General features: G+C 40.3%; 1 protein-coding gene across 2 annotated transcripts in view; it reads left to right on the top strand.

Moving 5' to 3' along the window:
* The first annotated feature begins 2,016 nt into the window (after positions 1 to 2,016).
* The window catches only part of N4bp2 (NEDD4 binding protein 2), a 140,696-nt gene continuing 118,024 nt past the window's right edge, over positions 2,017 to 24,688 (top strand). For both annotated transcript variants that reach the window (XM_013518095.1, XM_013518094.1), the window contains exon 1: positions 2,017 to 2,131. The gene's annotated coding sequence lies outside the window, so the exon portion shown is untranslated. The remainder of the gene's footprint in view (positions 2,132 to 24,688) is intronic.

Below are 24,688 nucleotides of genomic sequence, written 5' to 3'. Positions count from 1 at the left end.
CTCTAGCTTTTAGGTGGCAAATCATGGGCCTCCATAATCACATAAACTAATCCCCATAATAAATATCCTCTTCTACATACATCATTATAAATACCCTATTGGTTCTGTTTCTCTTGAGAACCTGGACTGATAAGATTTTGGTACAGAGAATTGTTTTGGGAAACACAATCTTAAGAGTGAATTTTCACTAGGTGTGGTGGTACACGCCTGTAATCCCAGCACTTGGGAGGCTGAGGCAGGAGGATCGCTGTGAGTTCGAGGCCAGCCTGGGCTACAAAGTGAGCTTGCAGCCAGCCTGAACTGCATAGCGAGACCCTGTCCCAAAAAGACACACAAAAAAGAGTGATTTTTCTAATTGGTTTTCGGGTTTCTGGTATTGGATGTATAATCTGGTTAGAATTAAATTAAAGACTGTATTTCTCATAGTAAAGCACTAACATTCGCATGTGTGTGAACTGTTTATAGAAGCACATTACATTTGTGCATTGGATACTCCTAATCAATCACTTGTAAGGAGCAAGTGACTATAAAATGCATTCGAACATTTGTGGAAAACAAAAAACATAGAACAGTGCTCCTAGGTTGCTCTTATTATCACTGAAACAAAGTGTTCAAAAGATGAGCTAGGGATTCCATTCCCCGCTCAAGCATAACATAAATGACCTGTGAGCCTTTGGGTGTTTGCTGAAATGCAGCCTTATCTCCTGTAGCCACAGGACTGAAATTGCCAACAATCATCTTCCATCTGTCTGCATTACAGTGCTAGTGGAACTTCCAGCCTTGCACGGTATCTGTATTACAGTGAGGACATGGATTGGGAAAGAATGGCATCCTGTAAGTTAGGATAGTATTATGGAGCAGACACTGATGAAACTGAGGACTTTGAGCACCCAAATTCCAATGAGACTTCTTGGGACTAACTCTACATTTCCTGGGGAAATGGTTATGTCCTCCCTCAAAGCATACCTATGCAAGACCTCAATATTCACTTCGGTCACCATTCCTAGACCACAAGGAGACTAGAGTCCTTGCAGGTCCCTAAGAGTAGGATACAGAGTGTAGCCCATGAGGAGCATTGCAGAAGAACCATTAGAATTTTTTTTTTTTTTTTGGTCTTTTGAGACGGGGTCTCACTACGCAGTTCAGGCTGGCCTTGAGCTCACTTTGTAGCCCAGGCTGGTCTTGAACTCACAACGATCCTCCTGCCTCAGCCTCCCAAGTGCTGTGAATATTTTAAATGTATATCCAGGGAATATGTGGGAATAGCCCTGAAGGGTGTGTGAGATAAACTGGGCTTGCTAGTGCATGTCTGTAATCCTAGAATTTTGGAAAGCTGATATAGGAGGATTGCAAATTCGAGCCCGGCCTGGGTAATCTAGTGACTTGGCAAGACCCTGTCTCAAAATAAAAACTAGAAAGGGCTGGGGATGTGGTTCAGTGTCCAGGCCCTGAGTTCAACATGCCCCCCTACTTCCAAACATGGGATAATGGTGCCAGGAACAGAAAATTGGATCCAGCCAAATTCACTGACACAAGCCCCCTAAGCAGAGATTCTGTGGGCCACGTCACTAGAGCATTAGAAGGGCTATGATAGTTTGGTGGACTGAAATGTGGAAGAAAAGATGGCCTACCATGGATGGACTGCAGATGCTCCCATCTCCCTTGGTTGGAGGTGGAAGAGGGGATCGGAAGGTTCAGGAGGATTGGAGTGTTAGAGGGGATTTGTCATTTAAGACCAGCCCATCTTCACGGGGAGGGCTGAGAAGAAGTGCTTTTTTTTTCTTTTTGAGACAGGGTTTCACTATGCCGTTCAGGTTGGCCTTGAATTCATTTTGTAGCTGAGGATGGCCTTGAACTTGCAGTGATCCTTCTGCCTCAGGCTCCTGAGTCCTGAGATTATAGATGTGTGCCACCAGGCCCAGCCAAGAAGTGTTTTTAACCATTAGTTTGAGAAATACATTTCTAAGTGGATCCCCTGCATCCTTGACTAGCTCTGTGATCACTCTTTTTCTGCAGGCCTAGAGCTCATAGTCTCAACTGCAGCCAGTTAACTAGAAAACCTGGATGCAACAGAAGTAATTGGACACCAGAGTGGCGGGGCCAAGTGGTGACACTGACCACCAAAGGCAAGGTAGGTATAGTTACTGTCAAGGGCAGCAGAGTCAAAGCACCAATCAGAATTCGACCCCCACCCCTCAGTAAGACTGGCTCTTGTCAGAAAGGCAAAAGATCCTAGGTGCTGGTGAGGATGAGGAGAAAAGAAAGAAACCTTTGCATTCTATTGGTGGGAATGTAAATTAGTGTTTTCATTATAGAAAGCTATGAAAGAAAAAAATTAAAAACAGAACTACTGCATGATCCAGCAATCTCACTATCCAAGGGAGATGAAGTCAGTACACTGAAGAGACACGGGCACCCTCGTGTGCATAGTGCTTGTCGCCACAGCCACTTAGGACACTGCAGTGGGAGCATCGCTTGGTGTCCAGGAGGTCTGGACCAACCTGAGCAACATAGTGAGATCTAGTCTCACAAAATAAAACAAGAAGGGCCGGAGGTACAGCTCAGTGGCACAGTGCCTGCCTGGCAAGCACAAAGTCCTGAGTTCGATTCCCGGTGCCAAGAAACAACTAACAAAATGAAACCAAACCCATGAAACAAAACAAAACCCAACAACAATAAAACAATCAAAAAAAACACAAACAAAAAGTCATGTTACCTGTCATCCCAGCACACAGGAGGCTGAGACAGGGGGATTGCTGTGCGTTTGAGGCCAGCCTGGGCTACATAATGAGTTCAAGGCCAGCCTGAACTGTATAGCAAGACCCTGTCTCAAGAAACCCACATTATACAATGTACACATGTATCAAAACATCACATATTGCCCCATCAGTATGTACAATGATTATATTTTCATGGATAGGTCCAGTGGATGTAACTGGATCTTGGAGGCAGTTCTTCCTCATTTGGCTGTGTTACTCTGGCCCCACTCACTGAGTGACAGGGAAAGCTGCTAGTATTTTTTTGGTTTTTTTTAAGACAGTCATTATGTAGTTCAGGCTGACCTTGAACTCACTATGTAGCCCAGGCTGCTTTCAACTCGTGGCAGTCCTCCTGCCTCATCCTCCTGAGAAGCTGCTAGTTTTGAGTAGGGCTCAAAACAAGAAAAGGCTCTGCGACAGGCCCATCCTAGCTGTTCCCTCTTTTGGAGGCATTGGAGTGTCCTTAGATATTTTGGGGATGTGGTTGAGGGGATGTTGAATTTAGGATACATTTTGTTGGGATTTAGTGGAGTAAATTTATGTAGTTTACAATCTCTTTTGTGCTTAATTATGTTGTTGCCAGTTTTCCTGGCTTGGGAATGCTTCCTGAACCTCTACAACAGCAACCTGTTTATGACTGCCAGCCGGTGCACAGTATTTAGGGTTTGTCATTGCACATGAAGTCTTGAATACCTTGAAAATTTGCACCTTATACACAAAGGAAGTTTGACGAGGAAAAAACATTGAACATCCAATTCAAGGACTAGACTATTTTCATTCTCTCTATAAAAAAAATTATGAAAATATTGTCATAGGGAAAGATGATCAAAGATCATCGAATGTTGGAAAACGAGAAGGTGGAACTATGGAGACATTCATTCATTTAGATATTTGTTTATTCAACAAATATGTATTAGTTGGTCACTATATTTTTAAGAAGGGTGCTAAGGGTGGGAATAGAACAATGAAGAAGCCTAATATTCTCTAACATCAAGGTATTCATAATGTAAGGTGGAGCAGCCTCTGAAAAGTAGTTGGACCAATAATTATTATAATTAGGATAATTGTGATGTAAGTAAAGGGCAAGGTGCTTTGAAAGCCAGTTGAAGTCTGAGTTTGGAGAATTTCTTCCTTGCTTCCTTCCTTCCTTCCTTCTCTTTCTCTCTTCTCTCTTCTCTCTCTCTCTCTTTTGTCCTTTTGAGACAGGTTTTCACTATGCAGTTCAGGCTGGTCCTGAACTCAGTTTGTAGGTAGGCCAAGCTGGCCTCACACTCACAGCAATCCTTCTGCCTCAGCCTCCTAAGTGCTGGGATTACAGGTGTGTGCCACCATGTCTGGCTTTTGGGCAAGTTTTCTTTAAAAAAGTAAATAAAGAAAAGAGAAAAAAGAAAAGAAAGGAAAACAAAACAAAACAAAACAAAAGTCAGTGTAGCCAGCATGTTATCAGCAGTGGGAAAGTGGTGAATGAGTCCAACAGAGTAGGAAGTCTGAGACTTCCCTCAGGTGCTCTCCAAATTATACCACGTGTACACTTTGTTGTGAGGTTTCTTTAACTCAGTATAACATTTTCAAATGTCATCCATCTAGGGCACGTATTTTTAGCATGTTATTCCCTTGCAAGACTATGCCACAGTTTTTTTCTCTGTTCACCTGTTGAGAGTCTCCTGTTGGTGGACCCTGGCTTAGGTTTAGGTTTTGGCCATTGTGAACACTGAACAGTGAATAGAGTTGTTGTGAATATTCTTGTGCAAGAAATGTGAGAAGTTTGCCACAGATTAATGTGTTTCATTCAAGACAGCGATCTATGCTTATGTGATTCCTAAACATAGTTGTGGGTTATAAAAATATGTTACTTTATACTTACACTCCTAACTAGAATTAGGTTGTCTGTTTTTGTATCTTTATGCTGTGTTTTAATACTTTATATTACTTAGGCTATTTTGCTTTGGTTAAAAATGGCTCAAGTGGGAAAGGAATCCCGTTCATACTAAGACAGTATACAAAATTGAAAGTAAAATGTGTACAGTGAATTGTCTTTAAAAAAAAAAGAGATGTAGAGATTTTTCTCTTCCTTTCTCTCTCCCTTTCTTTTCATTTCTATTTTTTTATCATTAAGTGTTTGCAGTACATAATGATTACATTCATTGTAGGAAGTTGGTACATTATATAACATATCTTAAGTCTTCTTCCTCTTCTTCCTTCCTTTTTCTTCCCTCTTCCCCTTGTCCATCCATCTATCCATCCATCCATCCATCCACCCACCCATCCATCCCAGTGCCTCCAGCATGCTAGGCAAGCATTCTACCCCTGAGCTGCACCACACCCAAGTCCTAAGGGTAAATGTTGGTTTTGTTTCATTTGTGGAGATAGGGTTTTGCTATGTTGTCCAGTCTGGCCTCAAACTCTGCACCTGGACTGCAACTCCTGCTTTGGCCCCCCAGGTAGGTAGGATTGTAGCCCTGCACCCCTGCACCAGGCTGAGATGTCAGATTTTTTTTTAGTCCACTCTTTTTCACCTCACAGTAGTGTAAAAGCAATGATACGCTCTTTGTTGCAACTTGGCTTTAATAAAAGGTGCTAAAAAGGGTTTGATACCCACCTGATCCTTCCGTTGACCTCAGAAGGTACTTGGGTTCTCGAAACCACAGATCAGAGCTGGGTCGGGTAACAGTACAGGCACAGCAGCAGCCTGGCCTGAGTCCTGGTTCACCCTCTGATACATGAGTCATGCTTTGAGGTGTGGATGTCCAGTTAGGAAGGGGCCTTGCTGCTGCTTGCAGGTACCTGCATATTTAGCCAGGACTCCACAGTCCCTGCCAAAAGGCCTTAATCTGCTTCCCTCTCCTGTTTCCCCCAAAGGACTGGCTGGAAAGCAAAGATCAGTAACCCTACCTTGAGTACACAAGCCGTGGCACTTTTAGTGTGTGCATGCATTCAGCAGAAGTTGACTGTGTTCCAGCATGACAACCTCTGTGTGGAGCCTGCTGTGTAAACTCCGCTGCTACTCCTGGAGGCATCTCTGTTTGATGACTCCAATTCCAGTCCCTTTAAACTGAAGTAGGGCACTGTACAAACACCATAGTATTAAGGGTTTTGGGCTTCAGTGAACTTTTCATGTTGCTATATATGAACAAGGAGTTCTTTTATTTTCTTTTTTCATTTTGGAGACAGGGTCTCACTATATAGTTCAGGGTGGTCTTGAACTCACTACACAGCTGGGCTGGCTTTGAACTTGTGGCAATCCTCCTGCCCTCAGCCTCCCAAGTGCTGGGATTACAGATGTGTACCACCACACCTAGCTTTTATCCTTTGAAAAAAGACATATCTATTTTATAAGAATTTTCTTTCCAGTTAGGCGTGGTGGCGCACACCTGTAACCCCAGCACTTGGGAGGCTGAAGCATGAGGATTGCTGCCACTTCAAGGCCAGCCTAGGAACTTCATAGCGAGTCCAGGCCAGCCTTTCTCAAAGGTGAAACCTTTCTCAAAAACCAAAACAAACAAAAACAAAAAAACCCACATACACACACAAGAATTTTCTTGCCAAGGAAGAGTTCTAAGTCTTTTTCAGATTTTACTTGCTATTTGCTTCTTCCATATTTCTTCTCTCTCTCTCTCTCTTTTTTTTTTTTTTTTTTTTGGTATCGGGAATTGAACTCATGACCTCAGACTTGCCAGGCAAGCACTTATGCTTCTGAGCTATATCCCCTGCCCTGTATTTTTTCTTTATTTCATACTTTTTCTTCAGATTCAGTCAACCCTGCTGCCATTCAACCCTTTCAATGATTTACGCCCTTTACACATGTGACTAGTGCGTCCCGGCCCATCATCCTCCCCACCTATTCTCCGGGGTTCTTCCTCCCCTCTCCTTTTGCAGTCCACACCCCGCACATGCGCATTACACTAAGGAACTGGGCGGGCTTCTGGCTCTGGGGCTCGTGGGGGCTGATAACTGGAAAGCTTCCCTGCAAAACACCAAAAGGCATGGGATGGAGCTCAGTTGTTATCCAAGAGGCTCATGAATAACAAGTATATTCCTACTCCTGAGGGGCTGCCAAGGATTTAGATTTTCTGTCCCGGAGTCCAGGGACAAAGGCTAGCCGCTTTCTAGATTGTACAGCACCTCCTAGTCAACAGAATGTCGTGAATATGACTTCTGAAATGAGGCATTAAGAAATCTTACAGTTTTCCACTTTGTGTTTTTGGAACAAGAAGCACAATATTATAAATGAGAAAAATTATAAAATTGTACTTAAATTTTAAAATAATTGCTCTTTGAAAGACACTTAAGAAAATGAAAGGCAAGCCACATACTGAGAGAAAGTACTTGCAAAGCATGCATCTGAAAAGGAACGGATATCTGGAATACATTTTTAAAAACTCCTGGGCTGAGGATATAGCTCAGTGGCAAGTGCCAGCCTGGCAAGCTCAAGGTCCTGAGTTTGATTACCAGTACCACAAATGAACAAACAAACAAAACTCCTATAACAGCAAAACAACAACAACAAGAAAAAAAACCAAAAATAAAACAGTATGATATAAGATAGGCAAGAGATTTTAACTGGCAGTTCACAAAAGAAGACATATGGATGATCAACAAGGATATGGAAATATACTGGTGTTATTCATCATTAGAGAAAAGCAAGTTAAATCACAATGAGATACCACTAGGCTAAAACATCTAAAATTAAAGAGTGATAAAGAAGTAGACCAGTGATTGTGGTGATACACACCTATATTCTCAGGACTTAGACTGAGGCAAGAGGTTTGCTATAAGTTCCAGGTCAGCCTGAACTATATAGTGAGATCCTATCTCAAAACAAAAAACAAATAAGCAAAACCTCATTGAATTGAGTACTTTTGCAATGGTGAACAGAAACACTGAAATGACACCCAGGATTTGGAGGCAGATTTATTTACATCCAAGGGCACTGATTGGGATCATTCCCAGAATATCAGGCCCTGATCTCTGGAGGTCTAGGACTTCTATGAGATAAGGAAGCAGGAAGTACAGAGACAGAATAGCTTGTCAGTTGGGGACTGGTTTATACAATGTACATCATAGTGACGAGCTATGCATCACAGTGACCGGCTGTTTCTAAGAGACCAGAAGCAACTGGAACTGGAACAGGAACTATTACCTGGGCAACTAACAAACTAAAGTATACTGGCTGGGGGAGGGGTGGGTTTCTGCTACACTTCAACTTAGTGAAACTTACTGTATGAAAGTACACCTCAGTAAACCTGGAGAACATAAGGGGAATATGTTATCAGTATGTTCTTGGTAAACACAAAATCTTTACTGAAGGGATGTACCCTTAACTCAGGCCTCACAGAGTTTCCAAAAGACAAAAACTCAGATCTGAATTCAACAAACAAATAGGGGTGCAGCTCAGGGATAGAGCACCCAGCATGTGGGAGGCCCTGGGTTTGATGCCCAGCACTGAACAATATTAGAGCAGCTCCTCACTTTCCTCCAACTCCCCTCCACCTTGTTTCTCCCTGCACTCCTAGAAATAAAAAATTAAAACACAGAGAGAAACTATTAGCTTCCACCAATAAAAAGAGCAATAACAACCACAAAGTTAGTCTTCATCCTTGTCCTGAGAATGGCAGGTGGCTACACTATTGAGTTAGAGACTATGAATAAGCACATGTTAAAATAATAAAGACAACTAGTAAGGAATTAGAAGCATTCAAACAAAAACAAGACTCTCAAAAAACAGACCAGATAGTAAATAAGTAAATAAGGACCAAAATGTACACTAGGTATTGTGAAATAGGAGGAAAATGTTCAAATGGGGAAGAGAACAAGGGATAGGGGAGGGGGAAAGGAAAAAGTTAAAAAAAAAATGAGAAAAGAAGGAAAACATGGAAGCAAAACTTTGTAAATGGGGAAGGGAGGAGGAGTTGAAAGGAAGGTAGGGGAATGGGGAAAAAAACAAGTTATATCATGTACAGATACAAATTCTCTATGATGAATATGATCATTGTGTATATCTAAAATGTACCAATAAAATCTAATAAGAAAACAGACCAGATAACTTTGAAACCACTATCTATCTGTACACACACACACACACACACACACACTCACTATTGCCAAGTAGAACTTTTTCTTCTCCCATTTCTCTCCTTCCTTTTCAGTACTAGGGGTTGAACCGAGGGAGTGCTGAGCGACCTCTTCAACTTTATTTATATATTTATTTAGTTTTAATTATTTGTTTGAACTCTCTATGTAGCCCAGGCTGGGCTTGAACTCTCAACAATCCTCCAGAGAACCTCAGCCTCCTGAGTGTTGGGATTACAGGTGTGCACCACCACACCTGGCATTTTATTTTATTTTATTTTATTTTATTTTATTTTTGAGACAAGGTCTCACTAAGTTGATACACTGACCTCAAACTTGCAATTCTTCTGCTTCAAACTCTTCAGTAGCTAGGATTACAAGCACATGCCACCATATCTGGTTTTAAAGTAGAATTTCCAGAGAAGATAAATGTAGTCACTGAAATTTTAAGAATTATGGACAAATTTAATGGCAGATTAAAGTAATTAAAGAAAAAAAAGCAGTTAAAGAGAGATTTAAAGAATTGGAAAACTGCTCTTAGAAAAATACATAGAAGATGCAGAGAGGGTTAAAGAAATGAAAAATGTAAAAAGTTCAGAGACATGGAAAATAGAATGTGAAGGTCTAAAGTATTTCCAACCATGACTCAGAAGCAGAGACTATAGTGAAATGGGATATCTAAAGAAACAATGGCTCATTTCCTAGAACCAGTGCATGATGGTGAACAAAGTGTACTGCTGATGTCTATTGTTTTATCGAAAGGAACCGTTAATGCTTAATTTTTTTTTCTCTTGATCAATTTTGCACACTTATATCTGGTAACTGGAACAACTAATTTGAAGACAACAATATGCAATATAACAACCATTGCTGAATTCCTACCTGTAGTGGACCTCATTGGTCTCTTGTACCCCGGAGAGGAACTGCTGTGGGTATGAGGAAAATAAAGACAAGAGACAAGATCTGGCTCAGGAGGAGGGAGGTGACCTCTTACCTGATGGGCAAGAGGACTTAACTTCAACAGTAGGGGCATTTATTTATCTTGCAAAGTTAGTATCAGGAGCGGTAATGTTGCCTAGCAACTAATGACTGTAATTGTCCAGGCAGGATGTTTTTCTCAAGACTGAGGTAGCGTGACAGCTGGAGGCACACTGGCTCTGTCCTGCTCTCACACATATGACCAATTTCCAGCTCCAGCGTCTCCCAACACCTACCATCTTGTTTAATGAAGCTCAGTATCATTTTTAATTTTTTTTTTTATTTCTTGTTATTGTCTTTAATAGTTTGATCAATCTTACATTCTTACATCTGGTAGTCTGAGCAACTTCATTGAAGATAACAATATGTAATATAACAACCACTGTTAATTCCTATCATTTTGTTTTGAAATCCTGTATCATTTTAATTTTTGTATTGTTTTGTTTTTGTCTTCATTGTTATTTTGTTATTGTTTTCTTTCTCTTTAAATTAAAAAAAGATTTTTACATGACTTATAAGACTTAACATGATAACCCCTCTTAAGGTTTTTTTTTTTTTTTTTTTTTTTTGTACCGGGAATCAAACTCATGACCTCAAGCTTGCCAGGCAAGCACTTATGCTGCTCAGCTACACCCCTGGCCCTCTTAAGCTTTTATTACATATTATTTTCTTGTTATCATTCCCCCAACTTAACATTTTACTCATTAACTAGAACAAATAATATAAGAAGAGGGTTGGTGGTGGAAGTAGCAGTGTGTTTGACTTTGTGCATGCTGTTCCTTCTACCTAAAATAGAAAGTTTTATTGATGTATCACATGGAGGTTAGGTTTTTAAAATCTTGTTCAAATAAATAATTTCTGTTTTTTGTTTGTTTGTTTGTTTGTTTGAGACAGTCTCGCTATGCAATCCAGGCTGGCCTTGAGCTCATATATGTAGCCTAGGCTGGTCTTGAACTTGCCACAATCCTCCTGCCTCAGCCTCCCTAGTGCTTGGATTATAGGTGTGCGCCACCATGCCCGGCTGTTTTGTAAATAAGGGATGGTTTATTTTCTTCTCCAACTTTTTTCATACATGATAAATTCAGTTAGTCCAGGAATTTACTCAGGTTTAAGAACAATTAGCTGGGTGTGGTGGCGCACACCTGTAATCCCAGCACTTGGAAGGTTGAAGCAGGAAGATTATTGCAAGTTTGAGGCCAGCCTGGGCTACAAAGTGACCTCGAGGCCAGCCTGAACTGCATAGAGAGACCCTGTCTTGAAAAGATTTAAAAAAAAAAATTGTCTTTATGAAGCCAGAAGGCATCCGAGCTACTAAGAAGGCTGAAGCAAGAGAATCTCAAATTCAAGTCTAGGGAGCTGGGGATTTAGCTCAGTGGCACAGTGCCTGCCTGGCAAGCCTGAGGTTGTGAGTTTGATTCCTGGTACTGGGAAAAAAAAAAAAAAAATCAAATTCCAGTCTGGTCTGAGCAATTTAGTGAAACCCTGATTCAAAATAAAAAATAAAAAGAGGTAGGGTATTAGCTCAATGATAGAGTGCCCTTGCATTTTGTTCCCAATATGAGCGAGCTAGAGATGAAAGAGGGAGGAAGAGAGAAAGAGAGAGGAAGAGAGAGAGAAAGAGAGGGAGAGAGAGAGAGAGAGAGAGAGAGAGAGAGAGAGAGAGAGAGAGAGAGAGAGAGAGAGAGAGAGAAGGAGGGAGTGCCTCTTCCATTGACTCTTTGTATTGCTCTGCCACCCCCATGGAGGGCCCTGACTACTGAGTTTCCTGAAGCATGGATATCATCAGGGGATGAAAAAGAAAAGGGCGACTCGAGAAGAAATACTTGAAACAGATTTAAACTGGGGTTTGTGAGGTGGGCAAGAGAGTAAACAACATCTAGGATGGAGGAAGTCATATGACAGGATGTGGAAAGATATTAGAGAGGTGCCGGGCATGGTGGTGCATGCCTGTAATCCCAGCACTTTGGAGGCTGAGGCAGGAGGATCATTGTGAGTTCAAGGCCAGCCTGGGCTACAAAGTGAGCTCAAGGCCAGCCTGAACTGCATAGTGAGACCCTGTCTCAAAAAGATAAAGAAAAAAAAAAACAAAAACACAACAATATTAGAGAGGATGGGAGGCATGTGGAGGGAGGGACAGCAACCAGGGAGGCAGGGGACAGTGACAGCTGGAGTGAAATATTTGGCAAAAAGTGCGTCTGTACTGAGTGTGTGCAGAGGTCATTACCCCCTAATGAGTAACACCTACGAATGTGACCTTTACATGGTATAAAGTGTGAAATGTAGAGATGGATTAAAGAGTGTAAGAAGATGAGTGTGGGCTATTTGCAAACACCATGCCATCCGCTCAAGGGCCTGTGTGGATTTGTTATGCAGTCTACCCTGCTTGCTGAGGGAGGACCGCACGGTGCGGTGCACAGATCTAAGGAGCTCAGTTCAATGCATTGTGACAGTTGTATTCTCCGAGATAACCACCTCTAAAACACCATGCACACATAATTCATGTATGTCCACTGCAGTCAATTCTGTGCTATGGAGGCAATGACTCTTCTGATTTCTGTCACAATAACTTTTTTTTTTAAACTTTTTTATTTTTTTTGAGGTAGAGTCTTGCTATGTCATCCAGGCTAGCCTTGAATTTACCAGGTAGCCCAGGCTTGCCTCAGATTCACAGTGATCGTCCTGCCTCAGCCTCAATGCTGCGATTACGGGCATGCACTACCACATCCAACTCCAGAGGTGTTTTTGATGGAGTCTGGGAGGTTTTTTATATATAAAATCATGTTATCGCCAAACAGTGATGATTCTACTCCTTCCTTCCCTGTGTGGATGTTTTTGTTTCTTTCTTCCTTTTGACTAATTGATTTGGCAGAACTTCCATTGCCATGTTGAAGAGAACTGGTGAGAGTTAAGTATCCTTGTCTTGCTCCTGATTTTAGAGGAAAAACTTTCCACCTTTCACCACCAAGTGTAATGTTAGCTGTGAGATTCTCACATACAGCCTCTGTTGGATTGGGATTCATTCCTTCTACACTTAATTTGTTGAGAATTTTTATCATGAAAGGATGTTGAATTTTTTCAAATGCCATTTGAGTACCTAATGGGGTAATCATATTTATTTTGTACTGTTAATGTGATGTGTCACATTTAATAATTTACAGATGTTGAAATAGCTTTGCATCCCAGAGATAAATCCCACTTGATCATGGTGAATGATGGAATGTGCTGTGGAATCCAGTTTGCTGATATTTTATTGAGCACTTTTGCAGCTATGTTCCTTAGGGACACTGACTGTAATTTTCTTTTCTGGTCAAGTACTTGTCTGCCTTAGGTATTGCCATAACACTGGCCTCACAAAAGGAGTCTGAAAGTTCTCCAACCTCTTTAAGTTTTTGAAGGACTTTGAGAAGGATCGATACAAATGCTTTGAATGTTTAGAAATCAGGAATTCCTCATCTCTAGAGTTCCAGTTTTTAAAATTTAAAGTTGAGGGATTTTCTTTAAAAAGGGAAAACTTTGATTACATTGCAATAGAATAAAAAAGAGAAGCATGAAAGACGTAAAATTTACCTAGCATTTTATTTTACACAGGGCACTGCTACTGATGTTATCTGAATAATGAATCAAAGATGCTAACAGAAAAAAATAGAGGGGGCTGGGGATTTACCTCAGTGGCACAGCACCTGCCTGGCAAGTGCAAGGTTGTGAGTTCGATTCCTGGTACCAGAAAAAAAAAGAGAAAAAGATAGAGAAAATGACAGTGACATTCAGCATCACTCTCAACTCATAACTGATTTGAGGGATTTACACTGGTCTATTCATGAACATTTTTAGATTGTATAATAAAGTTAGTAGTATAGAGATATAAAAGCCATGTAGAAGACACAGACCTGCTTTGTGTCCTTGTTGACAAGCCTTGGATGTGGGTATAACATTAAGAGAAGGAGTGAGGGAGTTTTGTGTTCGTTTTGTAGAAACCAATCAGAAAGTGTAAAAAAACAAAGAGAGAGGAAAACAATGGTGATCACAAGAGGAATACCTATTGTGAGTCTGGCATATTGAGTGAGTAAAAATAAAAGGAGGAGAAAGTAAAGAAAGACAGAATTGTATGAATTTATTTTCATGTGCACACTTAGGTGAGCAAAAAATGTCCCATTAGTTAGTTTTATTTATACTAAAGAAGATGCATTAGTGAGGTGGAAAGTGAGGAGCAAGGTACCTAGTCAGATTATCTGAATCAAAGCCATGCATTCTTTTTTTCTTTTTTTCTTTTTGAGACAGGGTCTCGCTATGCAGTTCAGGCTGGCCTTGAGCTCGCTCTGTAGCCCGGGCTGGCCTTGAACTCACAATGATCCTCCTGCCTCAGCCTCCTGATTGCTGGGATTACAGGCTTGCACCACCACATCCTGCAAAGCCATGCATTCTTAAGTGTGCTCTGATCTCTTTCTTTGCCACCCCATTCCGTAGAAAAACAAGCTCATGGAATGCTAGGAATAAGTTGACCAATACACTTATAGATGAAAAGATTTTTCAAAATTAAGGCAACCAACTTTTTTGTAAACAAGGAAATCATGAAGAAATAGATGACTGTCTAGATAACTCAAGTTTATAAAATATTCATACATGAGAAAGATAACTGTTAGAGAATATTGAACAATACAAAAACAGAACTGCCCCCATAGGATTGCCTAAGCTTGTATGTTTTCCCCAGTGATTCTTTCATGCTTTTAAAAAACAATTAACTTCATATATGCTTCTTTTCCCTCTGCTGAAGAGTGATGCTATGGTTCAGAGGTGTTGGGAAGCTGACTGGATCATGGGGGTGCATACTCATTGGTGGGTGAATTCACTGATGAATCCATAGCTGAATACGCAGTTAGACAGGGGGCCTCATAGGAAGAGGCAGTTTGTGGGGGCATGATGTAGAAGGGTCATCAATCTCCCTGCTTCCTCCCTCTTCTCTCTGCTTCCTGGTCACCACAGTGTGAGAAGCTGTTCTCCACCAGGCCCTTCCATGCTGTTTCTGTGTTTGAGTCTGACAGCCATGGACTGAAACTGTGGAAACTGTGAGCCAGAATAAATCTCTCCTGCATTAAATTGCAGGTGGTAGGTATTTCTTCCAAACCATGAGGAAAGTCATTAAGACAAATGTAAAACAACTTACTGAAATGTAGTTTATCTACAGTAAAATGCAATTGTAAGTGTGTAGTCAATGAATATTGACAAATGTTTGATACCAGTGTAGTCTTCCCATTTATTATTCACATTACCCAAAATGTGAATAATAATTCATTATTATTCCTGTTTTACACTTAATTCCTTTACTTCATACCTGGTTCCAAAATGACTGACAAACTTTCTGTTATTATGGTGTGTTGGTTTGGGGTTTATTTTTGCAAGATGAACAATATAATACAGGACACATATTTTATATGATTATTTATAATAATCACCCAAAGAACAATATACAAAATAGTGCAGGAAGTCTGTCCACACACCAAGACCAAGGAATCAAGCCGAGGGCCTGGATCCCACAAAAATGTCCTGCCTGAGTCTAGCTGAAGACCTAGAGCTCATAACAATGCCTCCCACGAATCCAACTGGAGGCCCAGAGCCCCTAACAATTGCAGAAACAATCCTGTTTCACGGATCTGCGCTGCGAAGGCCCAAAGGTCAGTGGTGGAGTCTAGGAAGTCTGTGCCAAGGGGATAAAGGATCTGTGCTAGCAGGTCGAGGTATCTGCACTGGAGCCAGAAAGCGACGCTCAGAAGAACCAGAGCTCCCCTGAAAGGTACCACAGCCATCCTTGCCAACAGTGAGGTCTTGAGCCTCTCCGATGATTAAGATGGCTGAGTTCCCATTAGGGAACCCAATGCAGCAAGCTTCTCCCAGAGACCAGCAGTGCACCATCTTCCTCTCTGGAGCCAGCAAGCGATGCTCAAAGTGAGGACCAGAGCTCCCCCAAAGTGAACCAAAACCATTCTCAGTGCCAGTGAGGTCCTGAGCTCCTCGGAGGGTGAAAACAGCCAAGTTCATCAGGAAAACCAGCATAATGAGCTCATCCAAAACAACCAACAGCTCCTTACAGCTTCTACCAGCTCCCCACAGCCTCTCTCAGCTCTTCTTCTCCAGTACTGCCTCTTATGCTACTGGCAACAATCCCCAGGTGGGCCTCCCACACCCAGCACCATGTTTACTCAGTTCAGCTGGGGGTTATAAGTTGACCACCAGTTACCAATCCACTACATATAGTTAGTTTTTCTCTTTGTTCAATGTCATGGAAATGAAAAAGTACAGTATGTACAATTTTTTGTGGATTTTTTTTGAGACAAGGCTGGCCTGTGTAGGTAGACCAGGCTGGCCTTGAATTCATGGCAGTCCTGCCTCAGCCTCCCAAGTGCTGGGATTACAGATGTATACCACCATGTGTGGCTTACATATAATTTCATGCCTGACATCTTAAATCAGTGTATAGCTTGTAATGTCTGTCCCTGTTCTCTATGTATCAAAAATTTGCTTTTAATGCTGAAGGATATTTTGTTAGATATAATTTTTTATTCCTTTATATTTTTATTAGTACATGTTTTCAATATCTAATGAACATTCAATGTATGGAATTGGTACATATGTATATCACATCTTAATCCTTTTACTTCTTCTTCCCCTTCTCTCCCCCTCCATCTCTAGATTTCCTTCCCATCTCCAAAAGGTCTCCCTCCCTATTCCGTATCATCTATCTTTTATTTTGGTCTTTACATTATTCATACCTTGGGTTTCTCATAAGAGAAACCATGCAATATTTAACTTTCTGTGTCTGATTTATTTCACTTGGAAAAATATGGATTTACATGTCATCCTTGTGCAGGGGCTGTACTAATGTGCTCTGCATCATTCCAATTTTAGTATATATACTGCTGAAGCCAGCCCAAAGTATGTGTGTATGTGTGTGTGTGTGTGTGTGTGTGTGTGTTTCAGTGTTTGAGGTCAAACCCAAGGTCTCACATTGCTAGGCAAACACTTGACCACTAAGCTACACCCCACCCCTAACCGTGCCTATATTTAAATCAAGGCTCCACAGTTTACTTGCTGTGGTTTTCTAACTTTGGATAAATTGCTTCTCTATCCTAAATTTCTTCATCTTCTCCTACAAGGAATTCTTGCGGGATTGCTGCTAAAGTAAAATGTAACAATACACCTAAACACATAGAACAGTAAGTCCTCAAGAAATGTTAACTATTATTATTTGTGGGAGAAACCTTAGAAGATTTTAAAAAAACAGAGTAAAGAGGGGTAATGTGTAATTCCACTTCCCAAAGACAATCAATATTAAAATGTTGATATATATTTACAATCTAATTTCCATGTGATTGATATCCTTGTTCAATGTGATATCATGTTCAATGTGATTTATATCCTTCTTTAATGTAGGTCCTCTCTTCCCTTTTGTATTCTGCTTTGTGCCCCAGGAGGCTGACCTTGAGGATTCCATTAATAGGTTCTACGGAGTTCTATTTAGGTTTAACCATTGGAAGACGCTAGGTCAGTGTATCCGTGCTGGCCTCTTGCTCACAATCCTCCTGCCTCTGCCTCGAGTGCTGGGATTACAGACATGCACCACCAAGCTTGGCTCCCCTCCTTTTTTTGATGGATTGTTTGGGTTGGCTGTTTCTACTTACCTAAGGTCAAAGCTGCTGTCAAAGTCTGTCTCCCCACACAGTTACCCTTTCTGAGATTTCCTTCAAGGTCCAAGTGTGATAACAACTACTGGCAGTTGCAACAAGTTCTGCAATAATCCTTATTGTTTTGCCTAAACTTTTTGTCAGTACTTCTTTGTTAAATCCTCTTCAATTACCCAGGTAGAGTATAACGTATCCTTTATTTTTAAAAATTTTATTTATTTATTTGTTTGTTTGTTTGTTTTTGCATTGCTAGGGATCAAACCCAGGGTATTATTCTTGCTGAGCAGATGCTCTACCACTGAGTTATATCCCTAGCCCTCTTTTAAAAATTATTCTATATCATATCCTTTTTCCCAGGACTTTGATACATAGGAGAACAAGAGATATTTCAGAAAAATTAATTTTAGCTGCTGCATAATATTCTACAGTGCCAATGTAGTATAACAATATTAGTGAATATTTAATGTGCATATCGAGTACTTTACAGACACTGTCTCATTCATTCCTCATCACCCCCGGGACTGATGTTTTACAGATGGGGAAACTGACTTTAGGGAAGACTGAAGAGATACTTGCCTGAGGTTACACAGCTGATGAGCAGCAGGGCAAGTTTTCCTTCAGAATCTATGTTATACCAGGGTGTAATGATATATGCCTATAATCCAGCTGCTCAACAGTCTGTATATAAGTTAGGGTTCTCTAAGGGATTTATAAGGTAGGCTGACAGGATCAGAAATGGAAGAGCCCCAGTGGCCATCTGCCTGATCAGACATGGAACCATCCAAAGTGGTTGTCTGCATGCTGGAGGGCCGGAGGATCCAGTAATGGTTGAAGTTTGAAGGCCTGGAAGCTCACTGAGAGCCACTGTTGTGAATCTGTGTCAGAAGGCCAGAGTCCATGCTGGAAGGCTGAAGGGACTAGAGACCAGAGTCCAAAGGCAAAGGTGAAGACCAGAGCCCCTCCAAAGAAAGGACCAGTTTATTCTGCCTGGGCTAAAGTCTGATGATTGATCCAGGTGGACCTTCCCTCCTCAATTTGCTGGCCTACATGTCAATCATGCACAGACACATCCAGAGTCTACAGTTCTGCTAGATGGTTCTTACACAAGTCAAGTTGACATATCACAATTAATGATCACAATCTACCCTTGCCAACCTTCCAACCAGACCCATTTTCTTAAACCATACTTAGTCTGCAAATATAACAGTAGGTCCATAATTATGCCTAACATGAGACAACTATCTTGCATACAAGATGAAATGCTCTAATTCTCTCCCCTGAATAGAAGCCAAAGTTTTTCTTTGGGTGATGCTTACTCTTCTGATATTCCATTACTTAAACACTATAGCCGGGCGTGGTGGCACATGCCTATAATTCCAGCACTCGGGAGGCTGAGGCAGGAGGATCTTTGTGAGTTTGAGGCCAGCCTGGGCTACAAAGTGAGCTCAAGGCCAGCCTGAACTGCAGAGTGAGACTCTGTCTCAAAAAAAGAAAAAAAAAAACAAAAAAACATTATAATATAGATTATTAATATTATTAATACTTAAGAACCGGTATTTCCACACTTGGTGGCACATATCTGTAATTCTAGCACTCTGGGACACTGAAGAGGAGGACTACAAGTGAGAGCCCACCTTGGCCAGCTTAGGGTGTGCCTGGGCTGCAAACTGAGCTCAAGGCCAGCCTGAACTGCACAGTGAGACCCTGTCTCAAAAAAAAAAAAAAGAAAGAGTAATAGATCAAAGATCCGAATTAAACAGAAACACTAGAGATCTGAATTTAAAAAGAGACACTAAATCTGCAGCAAGACAGAACAGGTAGAACTCTTGATGACATTGGTGTATGTAAAGACTTTATGAACAAAATTCTGATACACAGGAAATATTATAAGGAATCAGCAACTGGGACGTCATCTTATTAAAAAGCTTTTCCACAACAAAAGAAACCAACAGAGTGAAGAGACAACTCACAGTGTGGGAAAAAATTTTCTAGCTGTTCTTCAGACAAAGGACTAATACCTAGAACACATAAAGAATTGAAAAAAAATCCAAATTTAAGACCCAATCCAAAAATGGGCATCTGAAATAAATATGCACTTCTCAGATGAAGTACAAACAGTGAATAAATATATAAAAAACATTCAACATCCCTTGTCATTTGAGAAATGCAAATTAAAACAAGGCTGAGATTCCATCTCACTCCAGAAGGAATGGCTGTTATCAAGAAATCAACCAATAACAAATACTGGCAGGGCTATGGAAAAAAAGGAACCATTCTCCACTGGTGGTGGGAGTGTAGACTGGTACAACCACTGTGGAAAACCAGTATGGAGATTCCTCAAAAAGCTAAAGCTAGAAGTTCCATTGACCCAGCTATTCCCTTTCTTGGTATCTTTCTGAAAGAGTTAAAAGCATCATACCACAGTGATGTTGAATACAAGCTCAATTTGTAGCCCAGGCTGGTCTTGAACTCACAATGATCCTCCTGCTTCAGCTTCCCAAGTGCTGTGATTTATTTGATTGATTTCAATTGTAGTTTAGTGCAAGGTGAAAGATATGGGTCTAGTTTTAATCTTCAGCATGTGGAAACCCAGTTTTTCCACCACCACTTATTAAAGAAGCTGTTTTTCTTCCACTGAACATGTTTGGCTCCTTTGTCAAAGATAAGGTGGCTGAGTGTTTTTGGAATTATTTATGCATCTCATAATCTGTTCCATTGATCATTGGGTCTGTTTTCTTCCCAGTAACATGTTATTTTTATCACAGTAGCTTTGTAGCATAATTTCAAGTCAGTGATTGTGATGCTCCCTGCCTTGCCTTTGTTGCTCAGAAATGCTTTTCTATTCTAGGTCTTTTCTGGTTCCAAGTGAATTTTAGGATTGTTTTCTTTAATTCTGTGATATATGCTATTGGAATTTTGATTAGGATCATGTTAAGTCTGTATAACAATTTTGGAAGTATGGCCATTCTCACTATATTGGTTCTTCCTACCCAAGAACAAGGGATGCTTCTCCATTTTCTTTTTTTAAAAATTTATTTTATTTTATTTTTTTATTTTAAAGAGTAAGAGAAGGATAACAATAATGGGGGGGAGCTTACCAAATTACAGACAAAGTGGTAGGAAATTATCAAAGGTTATTGTTTTACATATTGTTATCTACAAGATAGTTTCTCAGGAAAACAAATAGACAAATAATAGTGAGTTACAGACAAAAGAGGTAGGAGATTATCAATAGTTATTGTACTCTACTTAGGGGTTCTTCAAAAGAAAATAAATAGAAGTATACATGAGTGACCTATTGAATAATCATTAACTATTCTCAATAGTTGTTGTAGGAAACACATAATAATAAACATGCATCCATTTATGAAATAGGATAGGAACAATACAAACATTACAGAGTTATGGATAGATTAGTAGGAAAATATCAACGACTGCTGTAATACATGTTGGTATCTTAGAAGTGGTTTCTCAGGAAGACAGAGATACGCAAGAAGGATCTAACAAGTAGTTACAGCCTAAGGGTTGTCAAAAATCAAGTGAGCCGTCTGGGGCGAAAGCCATTTTTTGTAGGGTTTTCTCTCCAGCCTCCCATCACATTGGGACCCCACAGCCGGTTAGTGGCCTCTCCCCAACTGTCAGCACAGGCAGCAGGAATCCTGTTGCAGACTTCTCTGGGGCTCCACCACAGCCTGTACTGTCAGGGGAAGAATGTCTTCCAGGGAGTCTCCGCATGTATTGTGCAAGGTCCTCCTGGTTTACAGCTTCTGAGCAGCTCTCATGACTCCAGTCCACAGGACCTCTGACCCCTCGGGCTTAGTCTGCATTCTCATGTTCTCTGAGTCCTTGTTCAGCAGCTGCTCCTCTGCTGACTCTAGACCTTTCTGGTTCTCAATGGCAGGAGCAAGAGTGGCCTGTTGTATGGCATGTATTCCCAGGGGTTTTTCCATGTTTGAATGATTCACACACATCCATAGGTGGGCATCTGCAGCCGGTGCATGGTGGGCCAATTGTGTCATTGTTTCTGTGTGTCATGATAGTTCTCAATTGAGCAGCGGCGGCCGGCCTAAAGGCCGGCGAGCCACAGTGCTCTCAGCTGCCTAGCTCCCTGTGTGCCAGGGGCCCTCCCTCCCGGGGCCTATGAGGCAGGGAGCAAGCTGCCGGTCAGAAGACTGGCGCTCCCCGCCCGTGGCTCCCCATGCGCTGGGGGCCCTCCCTCCAGGGGCTCCATTTTCTGATATCCTTTTTCAGAGTACTATAATTTTCAATGTAAAGGTCTTTTACTTCCTTCATTAGATTGATTCCTAGGAATTTCATTCTTTTCAGTCTATTGTGAAAGGTGTTGTTCCCCTAATATCTAGCTCAGTGAGTTTGTTATTTGTGTACAGCAATGCTATTAATTTTTGAGTGTTAGCTTTGAATCCAGCTACATGACTGAATTTGGTTATTAAATCTAGAAATCTTTTGGTGGAGTTTTGGGGGTTTTCTATGTAGTGTATTATGTCATCTGTAGATAATGATAATTTAATTTCTTCCTTTCCTATCCTAATTCCTTTTATTTCTCTTTCTTGTCTAATTGCTCTGGCTAATGTTTCCAGAACTATATTGAATAAGAGTGGTGACAGTGGGCATCTTTGTCTTGTTCTGATTTTAATGTGAAAGCTTTCAGTTTTTATCAATGTAGTAGGATGTTGGCTTTTGGTTTGTCACAGATGGCTGTTATGATATTGAGATAAAGACCACCTATTCCAATTTTTGAGGGTTTTTATCATGACTGGGTCTTGGATACTGTCAAATGTTTTTCTGCATCTATTGAGATGATCATATGGTTTTTGCCCTTGGCTCTGTTAATATGGTGCATTGCATTTGATTTGCATATATTGATTCATCCCTGCATCCCTATGATGAATCTCACTTGGTCTGGTATATTATCTTCTTGATGATTTACTGCATTCTGTTTGCCTGTATCTATTTTTTTTTCCTTTTTTAAAAAATATTTTAATTTAAAAATATAGAATGCTTCATGAATTTACATTTCATCCTTGCACAGGGGCCATACTAATCTTCTCGTATCATTTCAATTTTAGTATATGTGCTGCTGAAGTGAGCACATAACAAAGACTTAGCTATTTTTTTTTTTTTCTCTTTTTGAGACACGGTCCCTCTATGCAGTCCAGGCTGGCCTTGAGCTCACTTTGTAGTGTAGATTGGTCTCAGATTTGCAATGATCCTCCAGCCTCAGCCTCCTGAGTGCTGGGATTACAGATGTGTGCCACCATGCCTGGCTGTTTGCCAGTATATTGGTTTTTTTTTTTTTTTTTTTTTTTTTGTACTGGGAATCCAACTCAGGACCTTGCACTTGCCAGGCAGGCGCTTGTGCCCCTGAGCTATATCCCCAGCCCTGTTTGCCAGTATCTTATTCAGGATTTTTGCATCTATGTTCACTAGTGAGATTGGCCTGTAGTTCTCTTTTTTGCTGGATCCTTCTCTGGTTTTGGTATCTGGATAATGTTTGCCTCCAGGTATGAGTTTGGGAGCATTGCTTCTCTTTCAATTTCATTAAAAAGTTTGAGAAGGAGTGGCATTAGGTCTTCTCTAAATTTCTGGTAGAATTCATCAGTGAATCCATCAGAATCTGGGCTTCAGTTTGTTGGTAGGTTTTTAATTTCATCTTCAATTTCATTGACTGATATTGGTTTATTCAGAGTTTTTATATCTTCTTGATTCAGCTTTGGTAATTTATATGTATCTAGGACTCTGTCCATTTCTTCTGTTTTCCATCTTATTAGATAGATGTACAGGTTCTCAAAGTAGGTGTTGATGATATTCTGAATGTCTGCAGGATCTGTTGTGATATCACCCTTTTCATTCCTAATTGCATGGACTTGAGTCTTTTCTTTCCTTTTTTTGATAAGGTTGGTTAAGGGTTTGTCAATTATACTTTTTTGTGTGTGTGTGTGTGTCAATTATACTTAATACTCCAAAGAACCAACTCTCAATTCAATGATTCTTTGTATTGTTTTCTTAGTCTCTACACTGCATTAATTTCTGCTTTGATCTTTATAATTTTCTTTCAGGAGCTGGCCAGTCACCCAATCTTATGTATGAGTGTATGGTGAAGGATAAGACAAAAGAAAAAGTAATAGGGTATATAAGGTAATAGGGTAATAAGCTTGAGGTTTAGCATTAGGTTGTTTATTTGAGCTTACTCTCTTTTTCTGATACAGGTATTCACTGCTATAAAGTTCCCTTGCAGGACTGGTTTTATTGTGTCCTATAAGTTCTGTTGTGTTGTATTGGCATTATTGTTTGATTGTAGAAACTGTCTGATTTCTTCTTTAATTTCATCTGTGACCCATTGGTTACTCAGGAGAATGTTATTTAATTTCTATGCATTTATGAATTTCTTATATGTTTTTTGCCATTCATTTCCAATTTTATTGCACTGTGGTCTGATAATGTGTATGGTATAATTTTAATTCCTTTGCATTTACTTAAACATGTTCTGTGAGCAAAATAGACCTATTTTGGAGTCTATTTTGGTCTATTTTGGAGAACATCCCATGTACAGCTGAGAAGAATGTGTATTCTGATGTTGTAGGGTTGGACATGTACTAAGTCCATTTGTCCAAAAATTTTGTTCAGTTCTGATATTTATTTGTTGAGGTTTTGTCCAGTTGATCTGTCTATTTGTGCCAGTGGGGTATTGACATCCCTCATTACAACTGTATTAGTGTTTATTTGATTTGTCATGCCCATTAATATTTAATATAGTTGGATGTACTGGTATTTGGTGCATATATATTTATGGTTATTATCTCTTCCTCTTGGATTGTTCCCTTTACAAGGATGTAGTGACCTTCTTTGTCTCTCTTAATCAGTTTTGGCTTAAAGTCCACTTTGTCTGCAAATAGAATAGCTATCCTGCTTTTTTCTAGGTAGCTGCCTCATGGAGTATTGTTTTCCATCCTCTGACTTTTAGTCTAGGAATTTCTTTTTGAATTAAATATGTTTCTTATATGCAACATTTTGTTGAATCTTGCTTTTTGATCCATTCTGCTAGTCTATTTCTTTTGATTGGTGAATTAAGACCATTAATATTGATGGTTATAACTGATGTGTATTGACTTATCCTCGTCATGTTATTTTCCTGTTGTTGGCTCCCATTTTATAACCCCCTTTGTTTTTCTCCTCTGTTTAATTACT

The sequence above is a fragment of the Chinchilla lanigera genome, unplaced genomic scaffold, assembly GCF_000276665.1.
Source record: "Chinchilla lanigera isolate Chin_1 unplaced genomic scaffold, ChiLan1.0 scaffold00042, whole genome shotgun sequence".
Lineage (NCBI taxonomy): Eukaryota > Metazoa > Chordata > Mammalia > Rodentia > Chinchillidae > Chinchilla > Chinchilla lanigera.
This window is presented reverse-complemented; position numbering and strand designations above follow the sequence as displayed.